Source organism: Aethalodelphis obliquidens, unplaced genomic scaffold (genome assembly GCF_003676395.1).
Source record: "Aethalodelphis obliquidens isolate GAN/ISIS:26980383/991018 unplaced genomic scaffold, ASM367639v1 scaffold28, whole genome shotgun sequence".
In the NCBI taxonomy this organism is placed as follows: domain Eukaryota; kingdom Metazoa; phylum Chordata; class Mammalia; order Artiodactyla; family Delphinidae; genus Aethalodelphis; species Aethalodelphis obliquidens.
In genome coordinates this window covers 9,172,341-9,193,373 of record NW_020837972.1, presented here as the reverse complement: position 1 = coordinate 9,193,373, position 21,033 = coordinate 9,172,341, and the positions used below count along the sequence as shown (strand labels likewise).

The 21,033-nt window shown below is 47.4% G+C and overlaps 1 protein-coding gene across 3 annotated transcripts in view; it reads right to left on the bottom strand.

Moving 5' to 3' along the window:
* The window catches only part of RPH3A (rabphilin 3A), a 96,983-nt gene extending 80,411 nt beyond the window's left edge, over positions 1–16,572 (bottom strand). The window contains exons 1-2 of one of the 3 annotated variants that reach the window (XM_027124633.1): positions 16,482–16,572; positions 16,221–16,341 (exon numbers count right to left, since the gene is read on the bottom strand). The gene's annotated coding sequence lies outside the window, so the exon portion shown is untranslated. Of the gene's footprint in view, positions 1–16,220; positions 16,342–16,481 lie in introns of those variants that run through there. The other 2 variants (XM_027124634.1, XM_027124635.1) reach the window with 2 other exon arrangements.
* Between the last annotated feature and the right edge of the window lie 4,461 nt (positions 16,573–21,033).

Sequence of the window (21,033 nt, the reverse complement as noted above, 5' to 3'; positions counted from 1 at the left end):
CAGAAACACATAAAACATGGATATGTATGGACTGGTTGATGCAGTGTGACCAGAAGCTTGCAGGAACCTAACCCTGTATTTCCCCTGGGAGCAATGGTTGAGTATTTGCTAATTCAGTGATCATGGTGCTTCACAGAACATAACTACTACAAATAATGATCATCAACTCTCTCTCTCTCCCCCTATATATGTATAGATATGTATATATTGATATATACATACACATACATACATATATACAAGTTATTTGTATATATAAAATAAATAATATATACATAATATGTAATGATATTATATATCATATATACATACATATGTATTATATGTAAATATATATAAAATACTAGACTAATCAGCAAGCACTCCTACATTTCCACTTTTCCTCTTACAGTAAGGACTATTAAGTGGGACAAATGCTTAGTAGTTTGGTCTGTTTTCTATTGTATTTTTCAAGTGTGGTAGAGGCAAAGGGCAGATAATAAGATAATTGATGCAAAGAGGTAATTAGGGAGGAAAACTGCCAAGGAGATACAAAGTACTGTCATTATGGCTTGTTTCCTGGCCAGTTTCTCCCATGCAAAACCAAAGGTGCATTTCAAACCCCATTCCTACACCATCACCATTCTGGGGCAGAATGAGGTGAAGCAGAAGAATAGAAACCAGCCAGGAGTGAACAAATTGACTTGGGGATTCACTGGGGATGGAAAACTTGCAGGAATCATCTAGTACACAGTCCTTCTGGAGCCTAATCAGATAACAAACCAGGGCTGGGAGCAAATGGGTTGGTAAGTATATTTTCAATCTCTAGCCTCTGCAGAGCATGCTCAGAGGCGGAAGGTTTGCAGTGAGCCAGGGGTAGTTGCAAATGGTTCCTCTCCAGCCAGGCTGCCAGCTCAGTTTCTGCAATAAAATGAGTCACTGATGAGGGCTGATTTGAGGGAGTAGGATGGTCCTCATCTTTCAAAGCTGAGGACAAGTGAGGATTGAGTCCCCTTGGCCCTGATTTCCAGCTCCTTCTTCAGGAAAGCAAGGCAAACTTGAAGGTGATTTCTCTCTAAAAGAGGAGTTAAAGCTTTGCAGTTATTTCTGAGTTTTGGGTCTGGTTTTTGCATGGCCAAGCTGCAAGGAAAATCAAGAAAGGAAACGACAGTGTCCCCAAGAAGGCTTCATGGGACCTGGGGACAGAGAAACCCTGAGTGAAAAACCAAGCTCTTGTGACTTAGAACTGAAGCCAGCAGGAGGCATTGTGTTAAGGGTCTGGATTTAGAGGCAAGAGGAAAGAAGGTGATGTTCAACTCCTACCACTGTCATTTCATCTGGTGCTTCAGAACCTCTCCTCAATAATCACCTCTCCTAGGAAACCAACCTGTGTTCAGTTTAGGGACTCATTGGATATGAAGTATTTAAATCTAGACACTTCACTAGGGCTGGTCCTGGCTCTATCCCTTGCTAGCCTGGGACCTTGGCCCCTCGCTTTCCTGTCCAGAAAATAGGGCTTATCATTGTACCTTCTACTCAGGACCGATGGAAGAACTGGTTGAAACCAGACACGTAGTGCTCCCAGCATGGTGCTGGCCTACATTAAATGCTCAGTAACTGGCAGCTCTCAATCCAGAGTAATGATAATTCTAATACAAAGTCCTCATTGCCAACCATAGCCTGTAAGGTTTGAACTTATACTCATGTCCTTTTGTTTTTTCTGCCTTCTGCACCTTGTGCTGCCCCTTCCTCTCCCAGGTACAGTAATCTCCATACTGAGGAGCCTCAGTGATCTTTTAGAAAGCTCGGGGGGTGAGCATTCTGTGGCCCTAGATCCCCAAGATGATGAGGGGGGCTGATGGGGCAACCAGAAAGAAGTGGTCAAGAACTGTCAAAAGGCACTGACAGAACCTGGGAGACCCTCATCAACTCTCCTATCTGCATAGCACTTTAACACACTGCAAAGATTTCACAATAGCATCCCTCTTAAGCATCACCATTTCCTTGCAAGTCACGTAAGATAGGAGTTTTAGGGCCCACTTTAAAGATGCCAAAAATGAGGGCACGTAAGGTTAAGATGACTCACCAAAGGCACATCAGTGGTAAACAGAGGGACTGCCTTAGAACAAAGTGTCACATCCCTGGCTGCACCCTAGAATCATGGTGGGGGACGAGAGGAATTAATAATGCTAATTCCAGAACCCCAACCAAACCAACTAAAGAAGATGCTCATGGTGGGTACCTACATCATACTTTCTGAAAGTCCACCTGGTGATTATAATGTGCAGCTGGGGCTGAGAACCACTAGCTTAGAACCATGTGCCCCGATCCACACTCTCTCCAGCCTCCCTTTTCTCCAGCCTCCCTTTCCTCCAGCCAGAGCACCTTCAACTTGAATGTACGTCAGAGTCACCTGGAGGGCTCAGGAAAGGAGACCGATGCCCACTTCCCAGCCCCAGAGTTTCTGATTCAGGAAGCCTGGGACAGAGCCCCAAAAGTTGCATTTCTAAGTTCCAGGTGATGTTATGCTGCTGGTCTAGGGGCCACACACACTCTGGGGACCACCCCTGTGTGCAGTGCTAGAAAAACGGAACCCAGGAGACCAAATTTCCTGGTCCATGGTTTCCCTTCTGCCAACAGCATTCTCTTTGTTCTGGGTCAGAGCATATGTTACCAGAAACCAAGGAAGGCCAGGGGCGAGGCTGAATACTTTGCGGCTTTTTCTTCTCTTATTTCTCTCCTTTTAAAAATAATCCACCACTTAAGAGACTGTCACTGAGCATTTGCTGCTTGTTCTTCCACACATGGCCCAAACCCTTCTCCTGCAATGCAGGTCTTCTTAAATATTGAATAAGTCTGCTGCTCCACCAATTGCCACAGCCAGGGCTGAGGTAATGTCGATGTCGACAAAGGCTTAATACGACTAATCAGGTTACAAAGCTCAGGCTGCTGAGCTGGTTTTATAAAAGACCTTCACTTTCTTCCCCATCACCAAAATCTCTGGTGGCTCAACACCTTCCCTGACTGTGCCCCACCCCTTTCAAGATATGGGGATTGTTTTTTCTTTTACTGCTTTTGCTGTTTAATGAACCATAGGATGAGTTACAGCAGCCTGGGGAGTGGGTCAGGTTTCGAACAAGAGCAAGGAGCATTAGCTTGACACTGTCAGTGCTCATTTATCTAACAAATACTACTTATTGAGCACTTACTGTGTGCCGACACTGTGGGATACAGTGTATTGAGCTTACTGTCATAAATAAAACACTCAAATCCTCCTGCGCTGGTGGAACTGACATTCTAGTGAGGGGAGATAGACAACAAATGAAATAAATAAGTAAAATCATGTGTCACATGGTGCTAAGTGCTAGGGAGAAAAATAAAATAAAGAAGGAAGAAGTAGAATTCTGGAGGGGGGTGCAATTTTAAATAAGATGATCCGAAAAGGCCTCACTGTGAAGGTGATGTTCAAGTAAAGTCCAAAAGGAAGTGAGGTAGTGGGCAGAGAGTGGAAAGGATTAAGAGTACCCTCTTTAGAATGTTGAGCTCTGAGATTTCATCATCATCATCATCACCACCATCAAAATAAAAATAACTAATGTTTATTGAGCACCTCTCATGCCTGTTCCAAGCAGAGACTATATATATTGACTTGTTAAATTCCCAAGACAACCCCAGAAGGTAGATGTTATTGTCATCCACATTTTCCAGATGAGGAAACTGAGGTACAGGGAGATTTAGTAACTTGCTCAGTCACACAGCAGCAGAGCTGGGATTCAAACCTAGGCAGACTGGCAACTATCCCTACCTCCTCCCTCCACTCTCACCACCCTCATTTTCAAGAAGGGACCCCACACCATGGTTAATTGCAGAACATAATCTCTCCCTGGTTGGGGTCCCACTGTCCTCCTCCTTTCTAGGGAGTCAGTGCTGTAAAGAGGGTGGGGTGCAGGGGGATTGGCCAATACATGAAACTCCTTCTGGGTCAGTTTAGAGTATTTCCTCCCCTGATTGTGAATCCTGTGCTGCAACTAGGGAGCCCTTTTCAAAACAGATCAGATCAGGTCATCCTTTTGCTTGTGAAACTGCATTGTTCTTGGGATAAAGACAAGTTGCCATACCATGGCCCTGCAGGTACTATCAACCTCATCTCACACTGTGCTCCCCCCAAACCTGTGCTCCAGCCATGCTGGCCTTCTTTGATCCTGGAATACCACCACCTCAGGGCCTTGGCACATGCTGTTCTCACTGCCATGAATGTTCTTTTCTCCTCTTTTTACTTGGTTAACTCCTATTCATCCTTCAGCTCCCAGGTCAAATGTCACTTCCTCAGGGAAGTCCTCCCAGATTACATCAGATTTCTTTGTCACATGCTCTCACAGACCGTGTTCCTCTCTTTAGAACCCTTGCCTCAGGTTCTAATTATACATCCATTTGTATCATGACTGATTTATGTCTACCTCCTTGAGGGAAGGTACCAACTCTAAATTGTTTTCTACTATATCCCAACAGTGAACACAGTGCCTGACAAATACTACTAATGACCAGATAGAAGATAAGGATCCCCCAACCAAATATCCCTCAGAAAACAGAAATCCACCGTCTATCCAGGTCCTTAAAATATTTTTTTACACTGTCAAGTGTCTCTCATTATCTCTCTCAATTTACTTTTTTGAATAATGGAATAGTTTATGTAAATTCTTTCTAAACTTTTCATCCATCAGGCTCCAAATGGTATCTCTTCCTTTTCCTATTCTTCAACAAAAGGTTTTTGCAGTAGATGACTTTTATTAAAGTTATAAAACTTTCCTCACTTTTCTGCTTTGTTGATTTTTTTTTTTCTTTTTTTTTGCGGTACGCGGGCCTCTCACTGCTGTGGCCTCTCCCGTTGCAGAGCACAGGCTCCAGACGCGCAGGCTCAGCAGCCATGGCTCACGGGCCCAGCCGCTCCGCGGCATGTGGGATCCTCCTGGACCAGGGCACGAACCCATGTCCCCTGCATTGGCAGGCGGACTCTCAACCACTGCGCCACCAGCAAAGCCCTGTTGATTATTTTTAAAATACGTGTCGGTGGCAGAAAAAATAGTTTTTATGGATTAATTATTTTATATAATATGTGATTTTAAGTATGTTTGTATAATATGATTGATGAATCAAATACTATAAATGGACATTTGACCATTTCATCTACATCCCTAATAGGTTTTGTTTTCTTTCTTTCAGCTCCTAACAGATTATTTTTTAAAGTCTGGCTAACCACTTTGTGCAAGTTAGGAGGGACTGCTTTTTTTTTTTTTTGCGGTACGCGGGCCTCTCACTGCTGTGGCCTCTCCCGTTGCGGAGCACAGGCTCCGGACGCGCAGGCTCAGCGGCCATGGCTCACGGGCCTAGCTGCTCCGCGGCATGTGGGATCTTCCCGGACCAGGGCATGAACCCGTGTCCCCTGCATCGGCAGGCGGACTCTTAACCACTGCGCCACCAGGGAAGCCCGGAGGGACTGATTTTACTGGAAAAATGTGGAAATTGAAGGTCAACCTTGTATTTGGGGCCATCTGACCTACATGGTAGTAGATAGTCAATAAATATCTATTAACTGAATAGTGATGATTGTATGTTGAATGAATAAAATGATTGTATGTTGACTGAGGTGACCCCTAACTTCAATGCAGAGAAGACTAGACATTCTTTTCTGAATTATCCCCCTAACAAAAACGAACTCAGATTTATAGCTTCATGCAATCACCTCCTAATGTGCACTTAACTCTTACGGATCATGTTCTGTCTTAGGTTCTGTCTTAGGATTTTTATTTCTTCAGTTTGGCTCCAGAAGGTAAAATGATCAGGAGGGACAGGAGCCAGATCAAAGTTAACACCAGGAAGGACAATCATGCTGATCAGACCTGTCCAGCAATGTGTGGAATGACTTTGTAGGTGCTGAGCCAACCACCATGGAGGCATTCAAGCCCATTGGCCTAGGAGTGATGAAGAGGATTCACCCACGGGAAAGAGCAGCGTTCCTCCCAGAATGACCCAAGGACCGGCTGCAACCAAATCGGTCAGGAAACTCTTTACCCTGCAGGTTCCTGGGTACAACCCCGAATCTTCTGAATCACAATTTCTAAGGATGGGCCTTGAGAATTAAAAAAAGTACCCCAGGAGATTCTTTTTTTTTTTTGCGGTACGCGGGCCTCTCACTGTTGTGGCCTCTCCCACTGCGGAGCGCAGGCTCTGGACACGCAGGCTCAGCGGCCATGGCTCACGGGCCCAGCCGCTCCGCGGCATGTGGGATCTTCCCGGACGGGCGCACGAACCCGTGTCCCCTGCATCGGCAGGCGGACTCTCAACCTCTGCGCCACCAGGGAAGCCCCAGGAGATGCTTGAATACGGTAAAATTTGATAACCCCTGAAGTTAATGACTAGGCAAAATTAGCGCCCAGACATTTGGATTTCTCAAGTGAGTAAAATTCTCTTCCAAATTTTAGGGGAGCCCTCCCTAGGGTTGTCAACTTTTGTTGCTGTTGTTGTTACTTTCCAAGGAAGGGCACTAAAATATTTTTTTAAAGAAAGAAACTACCATCAACTATTGCCAATGTTTCATTTTTAAAGAACATATTTTAACATTAAATGAGCAGAAAAGACAATGTCAGACTAAAGGAAAATCCGTTCTAGGAAAATTTAGCTGGCAATATTTTGCCTATCTATAAAGGCCTAATTTTCCTTCTTTCATCAAGGCCAGTGGGAACTTTATAACAGGCCAGATCCATGTTTGGAAACCACTAGCGTAAGCAAGTGATCTCCAAGAGCCTTCCTGAACTAGGCAGATCCAAAGATCTTAGAACGAGTTTGTATCGGCTACTATGAAATAACAACAATGGTGACGATAGGGTCCTGGGATCTCTGCCCATATGAACCAATTTGATCCTTATGAGAACCCTATAAAATACATGTTGTCGTTAACAGCATTCCCATTTTATAGTTGGAAAAAAACCCTGAGGTACAGGGAGCTTTGGTAACTGGCCAAGTCTGTACAGTTAGAAAGGGATGAAGTGCAGATTTGAACCCAAGGAGTCTTAGCTGTCATTGCGGGGCCCTTACTGCTGGGCTATCCCACAAGCAAGTCAGGTTTTACAAATGCCTGGTACACACACACCCCTGGCTTGAGCCAACCAACTGGTGGTGCTGAAGAACAAAGAGCCCAGAGGTTTGCTCATGGCACATGCAGCGGGGTGAAGACAGAAGCTGAGGGAGAGGGAGATACCCAACTTCCCCCAAAGCATGAGAAGTAGCCTACAGAACCCTGTATGTTTACCCTGGGGCTCCCAGCTCCCCATGGGAATCAGCCACCTGCCGGTAGCCAGGTGTTCTGTGACTTGGAGCACCCACCTGGAAGCGCTCACAGCCCCAGCTGCTGGGGCCCCACCAGGAAGGATGCTGAGGGCACAATTTTAACTGTCTGCTTTTTCCAGCATTTTGTCACATTCTGTTGGTTTTAGGCTTTGTCGCTGCCTTTTCCTCTGGGGAGGGGGGGATGGTGCACGTTAACTGGGTGGGAAGGGAATTTGCAGACCTCACTGAAAGGCCCCTCCCTCTGAACACCCTGTTGGTCTTGCCTCTTAACCCACTGGCCCCTCTCCACATCCCCAGAATCACAACCGCTGAACCACTGCCAAGAAGGGTCCCATCCCCTGGTGTGGGCCCTGGTTCCTCCCTCTACCCCATATCTGACCTGACTGAGCTACTGCCGAAGCCCCCCACCCCGGATCTTACCACCGTCTTTCTTCCACCGCTTGGCCCAGGCGCCATCGTTGCTCCCCATCACCGGTCTCCTGGCTTCCACCCCACCTCCTGCAGTCCTTTCTCCACTCAGAAACCAAAGTGATCATTACCAAAATTGTAAATTAGGTCATGTCACTCTCCCGATTAAATCCCCCTTCCCAGTGAAATAAAATCCAGACTCCTTGCCTACCCTGGCAGGTCCTGCAGTCCCCAGGGCCCTCCGACCTCATCCCCCTCACTTTCCCCTCATCCCACTACACTGGCCTTTTTGCTATTCCCTCAAGACACCACAGGTGTCTCTGCCTTTGCACTTGCTGTTCCTCCAGCCTGGATCCTGCTGGCTCCTTCTAGAAACTCAGCTCTCAATCCAAATGTTACCATCTCCCCTGGCCATCCTTTTTATAACTAAATTGTAATAACTAAATTCTCTCTCTTCCCCCACCATTTATCACTCTCGATCATGTCATACCATTTCCTTCATAGCACTTAACATAGTCTAAAACCATCTTATTTGTGTGTTTCCTTGTTTATTGCCTTTGTTCCCCACTAGACTGCAGGCTCTAGGAAGGCAGGGAACTCTGTCTCATTCACTGCTGAGTCCCCAGTGCCTGGCACATGGCAGTATACAATAAATATTTGAGAATGAATGAATGATGGAGCAAATAAATGAAAGGGAATGAGTTTGCAGAAAGCAGTGATTCTCAAAGTGGGGTTCCTGGAGCAGCAGAATCCATATCACCTGCGAGTGATGTGTTAGACATGCAAATTCTTGGGCCCCACCCACTGAATCAGAAACTCTGTTTTAACAGCCCTCTAAGGGATTCTGACACAGGCTTAGGTTTGCAAATCTCTGCCATAGAACCACCTACAGTCTCTCACTGGATCCCCTCTTGTGACTAAAAGTGCATAACTAACTGACTGGGTGGTCAGTTTTGTCGGGGGAAGGAAGTAGGGAAGGAGGAAGGAGTCAGCCCTGTGCCCTTGACTGACAACTGGCCTCTGCATGCCCAGGTAGTCTTCAGGCCCCAGAGCCATGCAGAGCACACCAAGGCTGGGAAGGGCTTCAGAGACCACTGTGTCCCTCCCCAGAGCAGAAGGGCCGGCAATTTGCCCAGAAAGCCACATCTCTGGCCTTTTGAAAGCTCCACAGAATCCCAAGCATTTGATTTTGCAGTAAGATGACCACCTCGTCCTGGTCTGCCTGAGTCTCTCCCAGTTTGAACACAGAAAGTCCTGCCTGCCAAGAATCCCCTCAGTACCAGGCTAACTGGGACAGCTGGTCATCCTACTTGGAGGCCTGACTTGGGGTCTTGGGACTCACAAATGCATTCCCTTCCCAAGTCACTTTGGTATATCTGCATGGACAAGACTAAAGAAGGGATGGGGAAGGGCAGGGGTTAGGACAGGAAGATAAAAAGATTGGGAGAAAATGCCAGTGGAAGGGAGACAGGAGAGGTCAGATGAGGGGGGAAAAAGGGGAGGAAAGATGAACCACAGGAAGAAAGAAAGGGAATTTTTAAAGGATGGGAAAGATGGGGAAGGGGATGGGTTGGGGGTGTGAAAAGGGGAGAGAGAAAGACAGAGACAGACTTAGAGACACAGCGCTATGGTGACAGAGGAAAAACTGACAGGTAGAGGGGGAGGGGATGGGGGCAGGCACAGGCTATGGGGCAGAATGGACCACACAGATGCCTTTTGGCAGCATCTCGCATGGAGGGCCTCCCAACAAACTTCAAGAAATCATCTCTCTTCTCAGCAGCCCCGGAATGCAGCCTCATCATCAATGGCTGGCACCAAACCTGCTTACCAAATCTATTCTCTACGGAAAGCTGCTTCCATTCACAAGTTGCCGCTTGTCATGGTGTAGATGCATTAGAAGAGGAAAGGAAGGAGAGAAAGGGAGAGAGAGGAAGGAAAGAAGGAAGGGAGGGAGGGAGGGAGGGAGGGAGGGAGGGAGGGAGGGAGAGAGAGAGAGAGAGACAGAGAGAGAAGAAAGAAAAAGGCAGGTGAATGAACTTAGAAGATTATATTAAGAGATGTGGAGAAATTTTTTTTTCTTCCACTCTGCAAATAAATCCTTCACAAACCAAACACCATAATGATGCTGTCATATGAATTTCCCCTTGTTGATTAATTGCAGAGGGGTGGGCAAAACCCCAGCTTCTTGAGGCATGTTATCTTGCTCACTAGCTGGATTCCTAAGACAGAGTCTGACACAGCTCCATTGCAATGAGATTTAAGTGTGCATCATATGTCATTAAAACTAATGACGGCAAGACAATTACTTTGAAGAAACCACAGTGACACATTGCATATGGCAGTCTGGTGCCTCGGCACTGCACAGTGGTGTCCCACATTTCCCTGGCCCAAATGGGAAGCTGTGTTGGGCTAAGAAGAACCAGGTCTGTTCCCTGGCCAGGCTGGAGGGCTGACCCTTGACGCCTTGACAATGAGCCATCCTATAACCTGAATCCCTGGGTGCTGCCTGAGAAAGAAGCAGCCCTCTGGAGCACTCAGGTTAGCAGGGAATGGGGTCAACCCTGGTAGGTCCAGCTCGTGCTCCCGTGCGAAACAGAGGGATCCAGTAGCAAAAAGTAAATGATGTGTGCTGAGGAGGCAACAGACCTCAGCCCCTCGGGGGATGATGAGGGTGGGGGACCTTGGCAAAAATTCTGAAGCTCACAACACACCCAGAACTGTTATAACTAACACCTGTAAAAGTGTTTTGCACTTCAAAAACTCCTTTATAGCACTGGAGGCTTAGGAAAACAGATCCCAGGGCCCTGCACTCAGAGTTTCTGATGGGACAGGTCCAGAATATAACCCAAGAATTTGCCTTTCTAACAAGTTCCCAGGTGATGCCGATACCACGGGGCGGGGGGGGGGGGAGGGGGAGGGGAGGGGGGCGGGGAGGTGGCCAGGACCACAGTCTGAGAACCACTGAGTTAGATGAACCACCCAATTCAGGCGAATCAGTCTTGAGCATTGAGAGCTTTTTACAGCAGAATGTGAATCCAGCAGTGTTTGTCTTTCTTTGCATTTTGCCCTCTCAGGTGAAACCTCAAGCTTAGTATGTGCAAACTCCACTCCCCATTCCCAAAAAGCACTCCCCTCGGACTTCCCTGGTGGCACAGTGGTTGGGAGTCCACCTGCCGATGCAGGGGACACGGGTTTGTGCCCCGGTCCGGGAAGATCCCACATGCCGCGGAGCGGCTGGGCCCGTGAGCCATGGCCGCTGAGCCTGCACGTCCTCTGCAACGGAAGAGGCCACAACAGTGAGAGGCCCACGTACCGCAAAAATAAAAATAAAAAAAAAAAGCACTCCTCTCACTTTTCAGAGAGGATTTTACAACTCCTCCTCACTGAAGTGTAAATGACTAATAAGGCTGGATGCATTATTCCACCCAAAAGCATCTTTATCCAAGAGCAAAGCCTAAAGACAAAGGATGAAACTTTAATGATGGAATTTCACATATCAGTGAACTGAGTGCTTTAGGGTGACAAAGGAAGCCCTCTTTGTACCAGCCCCCCAAAAGATCACATTTTGTAGGCAGCTGCTTACTTTATCTAAGTCCCAAAGGGATTATGTCTTTGTCACTATTTTTTGCCAATGCCCGCCATGGTACCAGGCATACTGTAAGTACTCCATAAATGTATGACACATGAATAAATGTCAATTAACACTCTTGACAGGAGGAGAGAGAGGCCAGTCCTTTGCCTGTAGCAGATCTGAGATGAAAGCCAAGCCCTTTTAAACTCTTCACCAATGACTCATCATAATCAACAAACAGTAACTAAGCACCTACTGTATGCAGCTCTCTTGCTGGACCATAGGCCAAAGGCACCTCCCCAAACTGACCAGTTCACTAGTCAATCCAGGTTTCATTCATTCATTCATTCATGCAAGTCATTGCTGAGCATTTGCTGTGTGCTAAATCTGACTCCAAAAAGGAAGACGGCACAGCCTTGGCCTGCAAGGATCTCGCCTTGTAGCATCTCAGGAGCCGTATGCAGGAGCATCGTGGCAGGGAAAGCACCATAGCAGGGAAGGGAGGGAAAGCTCAGGTCTCCTAGGAAAAATCCTCGGGCTCCGAGCTGGTGAGTTGAGATGATTCAGCAAAAGCCTCCCAAGGATTTGGAGGAACGAAAGACTCAGAGTAGTCAGGAGGGCTTCTCCTCCTGAACTCCTTCCTCCAGGGCCTACCCACCACACTCACAACTGCCCTGTTTCCTCAGGGCCTCACAGGCTTAAAGAAAGGAGGTCATTATGCCCATTTCATGGGTGAATAAAATGAGGTCTGGGGACCCTCAGCAACTGCACAAAGACCACATACGGAATAGTGGGACTGGAAGTCTACTGTCTCCAAGCCACGTCCTCTTTCTCCTGGGTCCCAGAGCTGTATGCCTGGCACAAAGGATTCACCTTCCTCTATCCTAGCCCAGTCGTACTTTGGTCGGGGTGATTTCACTGTTACCATCACCAACAGCATCTCCATCACTCACATTTGTTGGACACTTACTCCTTGCCAGGCTCAGTACTAAGCACACTGCAAACATTAACTCAAAATTCTCACAGTTCCTTTACTATCCTTACTTTAAAGATGGAGAAACTGAAGCCCAGAGCGACGATACGACATAACTATAAAGTGTTAGAACCAGGATCTAAACCCAAGAGATCTATTTCCAGAGCCCACACTCTTCACCACCATACTGTACCTGAGGAAAACGAGGCTGAGAGAGGTTTAGGGTCTTGCCTGAAGTCACACAGCAAGGAAGCATTGGAGCCAGGATTCAAACTCAGGTCTGGCTGCTCCCAGGGACCCACACTGCAGCCCCTGGAGGCTAAAAAGGCTGTTAATGAAGCAGACAGGGGTGGGGAACAGGAAGGAGAAGGGGCTATTTCTGTGGTGCCTCCTTCACTCTCCCAGCACATCAAGGATCTCCATCCTGGGTGGCAGCTGAATAATTTAAGCTCATCGGCTCCAGCCCACCACTACTGGGTCCCAGATTTATTTTTATCCCAGGTTACAGCCACAGTGCTTAACAGAAATAAACCATGCTGTTCGCTTCTCATCGCCTTTACATCAACTCTGATTTGTCTGCATTCATGATCAGCTCCCCTCTTGAAGGCGATAAAGAACAGAAGACAGGTCCATATGTCATGGTGGTTTTTGTTAGAAAGTTACAAACTCTCTATGACCCACAGAGAGAGAGAGAAAGAAAGAGAGGGTTAAATAAAAGTAAATACCACAGCCTACAAATAAACCACCCTAACCAGACCCACAGCCTTAGACAGGTAGCCAGGATGTGTACAGGCAGCAAGAAAAGAGAAAAGGCAGAGCAAGCTGGGGAGACTGACTTCCCAGGCCACCGCTCTGGACTGCAGAATCTCTGGCCGCTGCCTCCCTCCCACCAGCGAGAAAGGAAATGTCCACATTTGTCTCCACGGTTATGCTTCCTGATTACCAGCACAGGATGGAGAGGAGCTGCTGAAAGTCCTCCCCCTGCACCCTGGCTGGGTGGGGGGAGTGGGGGCTGCTGGAGCCAGGAATGAAAGCATAATGCCTTGTCTTTTATGTTGCTGTGAATGACTTACTGTGTGGTCTTGGGCAAGTTGCTTTCCCTCTCTGGGGCCCGTGAAGGGTCAGACTAGATCAGACGTTCCGAACTTGAGGTGCTCAGGTGGGCTATAGGGTATATGCATCTTTTCAGAGTGGAGGTTCTCAAAGGGGTCCTTGGTGTCTCCCTGGGATAAATCTCTATAAGGACTGCAAGTGCTGCCAAACCTGGGTGCCTACGCAACTGAAGCCATAAACAAAGAAGACCCCTCTCCAGCTGAGCACAGGATTCTAGGAACTAGCAAAGTTCTCGGAGGGTTGATCCCCATCCTGACTCACCCAAACAAAACCTCCTCAACACATAGGATAAATTCCCAAACACAGTGCTAACCATTCCTAGAACCGTGAGTGTGTGCACACACATGCACACTCATCACATAGTCATAGAACCTCAGAGCTGGAAGGGGCCTTGGGGTCACATAGACCAACTACCTCATTGCAAAGATGGAGAAACTGAGGCCCAGAAAGGGGGGGCAGAGCTGGGGCTGGAACCCAGGTCTCCTGATCCAAGTCCAAGGCTCCTTCCAGAAGATTCTGTTTCCCTTTCCCTGGTGCACCATAATGCACCAATTCAAATGTGATGAGGGAGGAGGGAGGGCAGCCTCTTGGATCTTAACCACCCCCAAGGAAGTAAGGCTGGGAGGCAGCAAGTAGATGTTCAAAAACACCCACGTGTGGACAGCCCAGTCCCAGCTACCTCAGGTGGGCTGGCATGCACTGCATGGCTGAACCAGTTGTTATAATATATATGTATAACTGAATCACTTTGTTGTACACCTGAAACTCACACAGCACTGTAAGTCAACTATACTTATCTATATATAGATATATAAAAACATATAAATTCTACATATTATATACTCTATATATTCTACATATTATATATTAGAATATTAGATATATATATTACATATCCTAATATATAATATATAATATTCTTCTATAATGTATTATATATATATATTAATATCCCTGCACTGTATGGTTATATTGCACTGAGGCCCCTGTGGTTCCCTTGATACTCCCCTGTCCCCCTAAACCTCCCCATAATCCAGCAATTAAAGAGTTAACACTCAGCACAGCAGGGGACCCCTAAGATCCCCCACTCCAGGGCCCCAGCCATGGTCCAGTCTGACCAGTTAATAGAAAGTTCAATATTTTAAATATCGCCCATGGACAGATCCGTGGCTCCTGATTTGAACCAAATTTCCCCACATTCATCCTTCACACTTAGGCTTCCCAGGGAGGAAACGAAGGCAACTTCCTCCTCAAGGTCACCCGACGAGGAAAGCCTAGGATTTTGAGGACCAAATCTTTGGTACTAACCACCAAGCATCCCTCCCCCTCTGCCTCACATATCTTTCCTGAGCAGTCATATGCCCTGGGATTTTGGTGTCCCCACTTGGCTCTGGGGCTGGAGAAAATGACTGAGTGGACTCTGCTTACACTTGCCAGTCTCTGGGGCTGATTTTTTTTTTTTTGCAGTACGTTGGCCTCTCACTGTTGTGGCCTCTCCCGTTGCGGAGCACAGGCTCCGGACGCGCATGCTCAGCGGCCATGGCTCACGGGCCCAGCCACTCCACGGCATGTGGGATCTTCCTGGACCGGGACACGAACCCGTGTCCCCTGCATCGGCAAGCGGACTCGCAACCACTGTGCCACCAGGGAAGCCCTGGGGCTGATATTTTATTCCTCCCACCTCCAAGACCAAGAACTGAAAGAGGAAATCCTTGGGGGTGCAGAACACTGAAGTGGCCCATGAGATAATAGTGAAGATGCTAAAAATAAGGACATTCATTTCCAGAAAGATAGATGTAATCAAAGCAGGAAGCAAAGAAAATCCCCTTTTGATGGGTCACAGATTAGCAGCAAAGGCATTTAAAATTAAATGTGAGTTTTGGATTCAGTTACAAGGGACCTCCCCTTCCCACTCACTAACAGGTTGGTGAGGCTTATTCCATCAGAATAAAGAAACTAGAGCAGGGTAGGGTCTGCCCTGGAACAGATCTGAAGCTGGAGCCTGGAGCCTGAAGCCCTTCCCCAGAATCTGAACAAACATTGTTCCCTTCTTTCCCTACTCTGAGACAGACTCAAGGATAAAGTCCCCTGGGCTGGTGCACCCTCTATACAATCACTTACAGGTTATACCACCTGTGAAAATAAAACATTGTCTGCTCAGCAGACAGCTGACTGCTCCCCTCTGGCCTGCCTGACCACTCATTCCAAGCAAAATGTGGTCCTTTCATGTCTCCCAGTTCTCTCATTTCAGGAAGCTTATAACAGCCAAGCTTGCAAAAGAAAAAACCACCACAATTAAATTATTCAGCTCTCCCTGGAAGATGGTACTCTCTGAGCCCAGTCCTATGCAAGACTCACTTGCTATGCCTAGGTTACCCTAGGCAAGGGTGAACCCTTCAGCCTTAGGTGACCGTTTCTCATCCAGAGTCAAAGTGCCCACCCACTAGATCAGAACACCCAGCGATCCCCCCCCATGCCAGGCTGGCCAGCCCCACAAAGGGTTAACTCACTCAGAGAACTGCCAGCTACTTCCAACAGCTTCTGCTGCAAGGGAGAAGACAAATTGGGCAGAAGCCACAATTTTGATCGCATTACCTAAAACATTAGCATATTTTACCCTCACCCTGGGCAGTGAGCAGAAATCTCATTTGGCTTTGGGGTGTTGCTTAGGCGATCAAACACTGCAGAATGTGGGCAAACAAACGTGGTCATTCCTCAACATCCCTCCCCTCCCACCAGCCCTCTATCCCACAAGCTCATGTACACATCTCCTCGCAACTGGGATTCCAATACCCCTAGCCCATTTGCACAGTTGAGAAGAATATCACTTACCGAGACACCAGAGGATTGCAGGGGGAATGGGTGAGCCAAATTCTTGCCAACTCCTCTCTTCCCTGCCGGGTGGGAAAATGCTAACTCCGGATGACTCGGTTTGAAAGCTCAGCGGAGATGCCTGAAAGAAAATTGTTCATTTGACTCTCCTACTCTTCCCAAAATAAAATCGAAGCAACTGCGCGCACACACACACACACACACACACACACACACCCCAACTACCCCTAAATCATGCAGGTCCATGATGAAAAGAAATACCACTGCCAGAAGAGGAGGAAACTCAGACCACTCAGTGGACACAGTGGCTCCCTCAGACTGCCCTCCACATGGATGAAGGTTTTTGCTCTGTGAATCAATCTCTCTCTCTCTCTCTCCTCTCTTTCTCTCTCTCTTCCTGTTTCTCTCTGTCGTCCGCGTAGACGACTCCGCGCTGCTGGCAGTAGACGTATCAATTGCTTCCCCAGTGCCGGAATCAGTGGCAGCTGCCGCCACTGCTGCAAAACCCGGTGTGAGCAAGGGAGGGGGCAGCAGCTTCCAGGCGCAAGGGGAACCGAGCCTGCCTTCCACCCGTGATTTAAGTGTGAGGTGCCTGGAGAAAGAGAGGTAGGAGGCCGCGAGGAGAGATTGGGCGCACCAGAGATCCTAGCTGGTCGAAACGGCAATCAGGAGATTGGCGATCAGCACCGCGGACAGCGCTAAAACGCGGCGGCGGATGGGATGGGCGGGAAGCGAACCCTTAGGCTTCGAAGTCAAGTTATTGGATGGTAAGAGCAGAAAAGGGGGAGAGTCCAGGGGAGGTGGGGGGGGGCAGGACTTCTCAACATCACACAGTGAAGTCAGTGACAGCCTACCTACCACACACTTGTTCTAATCTTGTCGCTCACTCTCGGTGCAAAGAAGCTGTAACTTCACAGCCCCTTTCCCACACACGCCCCCAGACCTTCACTGCTCATCTCTGCTCAGAAAAGAGTTTGACCCCAGTGTGGGAGCCTCAAAGTGGCTTCTCCCCCCACCCCACAAATCAGCCCAGTTGACCTGTCTTCACCCACATTGCTGCAGATTTCTGACCTATACCTCAGATGCCTCAGAATTCAGAGCAGGAAGATGAGGCTTAGGAAATGGAAATTTCTATGGGGCAGAATGGCTTAGTTGAAATAGCACTTTACAGGTTTCTGGAACCAAGTCTAGCCCCCATACAACCTTGGAAAAGTCACTGAACGTCTCCAAGTCTTATCTGCAAAATGAGCACATGACTATCTGATTTTCCTCAAGACAGGAAGCAAGAAGTTAAAAAGCAACAATAAGAACACCCAAGTTGTGGGTTGGTATAATCCCATGATCCATAACCTGTCCTGTGATTCAAATGTCTTGACAAAAGGAGAAAGGAAATGACAGCCAATCCAGAATGGTATGTGCCAGCCTCACCTTTCAGCTTATGGTTTGAGTGGGATGAAGTTGGGAGATTACAGAAGGTCTAAATCAGACAGTTGAGCCATAGCCAAAGACCTATCCCCAAAAGACCCAGATTCATCTTCTGAAGTGAAACCACTATATGGACAAGAAAATAAAATCATTAAAAGGAGAAATATACAAAGAGAAATTGATTCCCATGGCTTCCAATGTTCCAGATATCAAGGGTCTTATTCCTGCTTAATGTGAGGAAAGGGCAGGAAATCTCAAATAGGTCAAGATCTGTTTAGAACTTCTCTGCAAAGTAAATAAGAACCCTCTTTACTGGGGACCCTCCTCTAAACGGTCCCACTTAGATGGCCCAGGGTGAGCCACCACATTTGTCACTTAATCCCCCTCCCCACCTTGAAAAGTAGAACTTAAAATGTCAGGATCTTAGGGACCATTTAGAGCTTCACTTTATAGATGATCATGACGATGGTGGTGGTGATGGTCTTGTGGTGATGGTGGTGGCGATGCTGGTGGTAGTGACGATGATGGCAGCTATCATTTATCGAGAATCAACTACACACCAGCCCTTCTGCTAGGAACTTTACATGTGCCATCTCCTTGAATCCTCACCATGACCTTTTGAGGGAACTATGATTATCTCCACTTTACAGATGAGGAAACTGAGACTCAAGAAATTAATTATCTTGCATAAGTTTATACAGTAAGTGGCAGACACAGGATTGAAACCCAGGGTTGTATGATTCCAAAGCCCATGCTTCAGAATGTCTCTCTCAGAGTCAAGTTCAAATGCATTCTACAATTTTTTGGCAGGACTTCATTGAATCTTTTCTAGGAAGATCCTCTGACATAGGTTCAATGCCCTCACTGTACACATGGAGAAACTGGGGACCAGAGAGGGACAGTGACTTGCCCATAGCCAAAGAGCTAGAAAGTGGCAGAGTTGAGTCTAGAACTCAGGCTTTTCAGATGCCAGGTCCTGTGTTCCAGTGTCTAGCATAATGTCAGGTAATATGGTAGGCCCTCAATAAACATCTGAAGGGTGATTCAAGAAGCCCACACAGGATGCTGGTGGTGGAATCAGAATCCGATTAGTTCCAGGCCTTTTGGCTCCCAGTCCCAAGGAATCTCTACCCGTACCTCACAGCTTCCCTGGCATTAGGCACGTGTTCTGGGAGGGTCTGTCATGAATTCAGATCGCCTTTAGGGAATGAAAATAGCTACAACCTGCTAAATGTCTAGACACCTACCACCTGTATTTAGCATCTTACAGTTGCCACTTCCAGTCTTCATAACTACGAGATGGGTGCTATTATTGTCCCATTTTCAGTTGTTGAGACTGAGACTCAGACACGTGAAGGAAAGCCCTGAAACTCACACAGGCAAGGAGAGGCACAGGCAGGGATGCAAATCCTGGGTCTGTCTGACTCCAAGGCCTCTGTTTTTGCCACCCTGCTAGTTTTTTCCTCAGACTGCCCGCCCCCCTCACCCCCCCCCCCACCCACCCCCCCCACCCAAGAGGCCCCTGTTGGAGTGTAAATGAGGCCTGAGTTCCCCCCTCCCCCACCCCTGGTTTCAACCTGAGCAGTTGTGCTTTTAAATGTTTTGCATACTGGGCAGCTGCCCAAGCCTTCACTGGAACAGAGCTTTGCAGCAAAATTAAAAAGTAATAATATGGTTGAAACCAGAGCTCTGCACCTTCCCTGGTGACCATGCCATCTAGGAACTAGCTCTGCCTTCTCAGGGAATCTTGCCTCCAGCCTTGCTACCTCCCTGTTCACCATCTTCAAACCCCTCTTCTGTTCTGAGAGCTTCTGGAGAACTCTTCATTCAAAGAACCAGCTGCTGCTGTAAGCTCTGACAGCTCTGCCGCAGGGAGATGCCTGGAAGCCAGACACCCCAAGGCTGAGCCCAACCAGGCTCTGGTCCTCTCAAGGATGGAGCACTGCAAAGGGATTTCTCAGTGCCTTGGATTCAGCAAGCTGCCCTGTCCGGTCCTTGCTCTGCTGAGGCCAGAGGCAGCCCATTAAGACTCTCCATCACCCCCAGAGTAGACAAGCAGTGACGATGGTGGTAATAACTATAACAAAACTGCCTACTATGTTCTGGGTGACTTGTGTGCACCATGCTGTTATTTCATCCTCACAAGAATCCTATGTGTTAAGATGGTAATCCTTTTATTTCCATTTTACAAATGAGAAAACTGAGACTCAGTTGCCTAAAACAACTAGCCCATTAGTTCATAAGTGGTGGCACTGGGATTTGAACGAAGGTCCTCTAAGTTTATAACTATTATGCTATATGGCATCCTAGTTATAATTGCCTCTTCCATTTATTTTGGGTGCTTATGATTCAGCAGGTGACATGTTTTATCACCCCAGCACTATTCATGACTTATAACAGTGAAATGAAGTTGTATTACATTATTTGCCTATCTTAGAGATGAGGAAATTAGACACAAAGAGGCCAGGTGATGTGCCTAACGTAATACAGCTAAGAAGAGAGGGTAGAGCAGGGTGCAAATCTGCACAGTTTATCTCAGGGCCCACGTGCTCTACTGTCTCCCAAAGAAATGGTGTTGAATTTGCCCAGAAAGAAAGAATGTTCCCATTTCACTTGGCAAGTGGGGTAGAATAATGGCCCCCAAAGATGTCCACAACCTCATCCTCAGAAGTGGTGAACATGTTACCTTACATGGCAAACAGCACTTTACAGGTATGATTAAGTTAAGGATCTTGAGATAAAGAGAGTACCCTGAGTTATCTGGGTGGGCCCAACGTAATCACAAAAATTCTTATAAGGGGACAGGGAGGCAGGAGGGTCAGAGAGGAGCAGTGATAATGGAGTGTAGGATTGAGAGAGAGAACCTATGTTATTGGCCTTGAAGATGGAGGAAGAGGCCACAAGCCAAGGAATGAGGGAAGCCTCTAAAAGCTAGTAAAGGCAAGGAAACAGATTCTCCCTTAGAGCCTCCAGAAGGAGCACAGCCCTGCCAGCACCTTGATTTTAGGACTTCTGCGCTCCAAAACTGTAAGATAATAAATCCGTGTTGTTGCAAGCCCCTAAGTTTGTTGTTATTTGTTACAGAAGCCATAGGAAACCAACAGCAAGCTTGCCAGAGGACCCTACAAAGAGAAGCCCATAGCACATCAACCTTAGGAATCACGACTGAGCTCCCTTTTGGCCAGAGGATCCAGTGCTTTAATCATAACACTGCCTGTTCTAAACAATACAGTGTACGTGCACACGCACCTGCACATGTGTGCACACAGAAAGAGACCGTACAAGAGGAAAGATTCATACTCAAAGCCTCAGCCTGACCATCAAGCTCTGTCGCTGGATGGCACTGCCAGGGCACAACATGCTTTATTCACTTCCTTCTTCTCTTTAA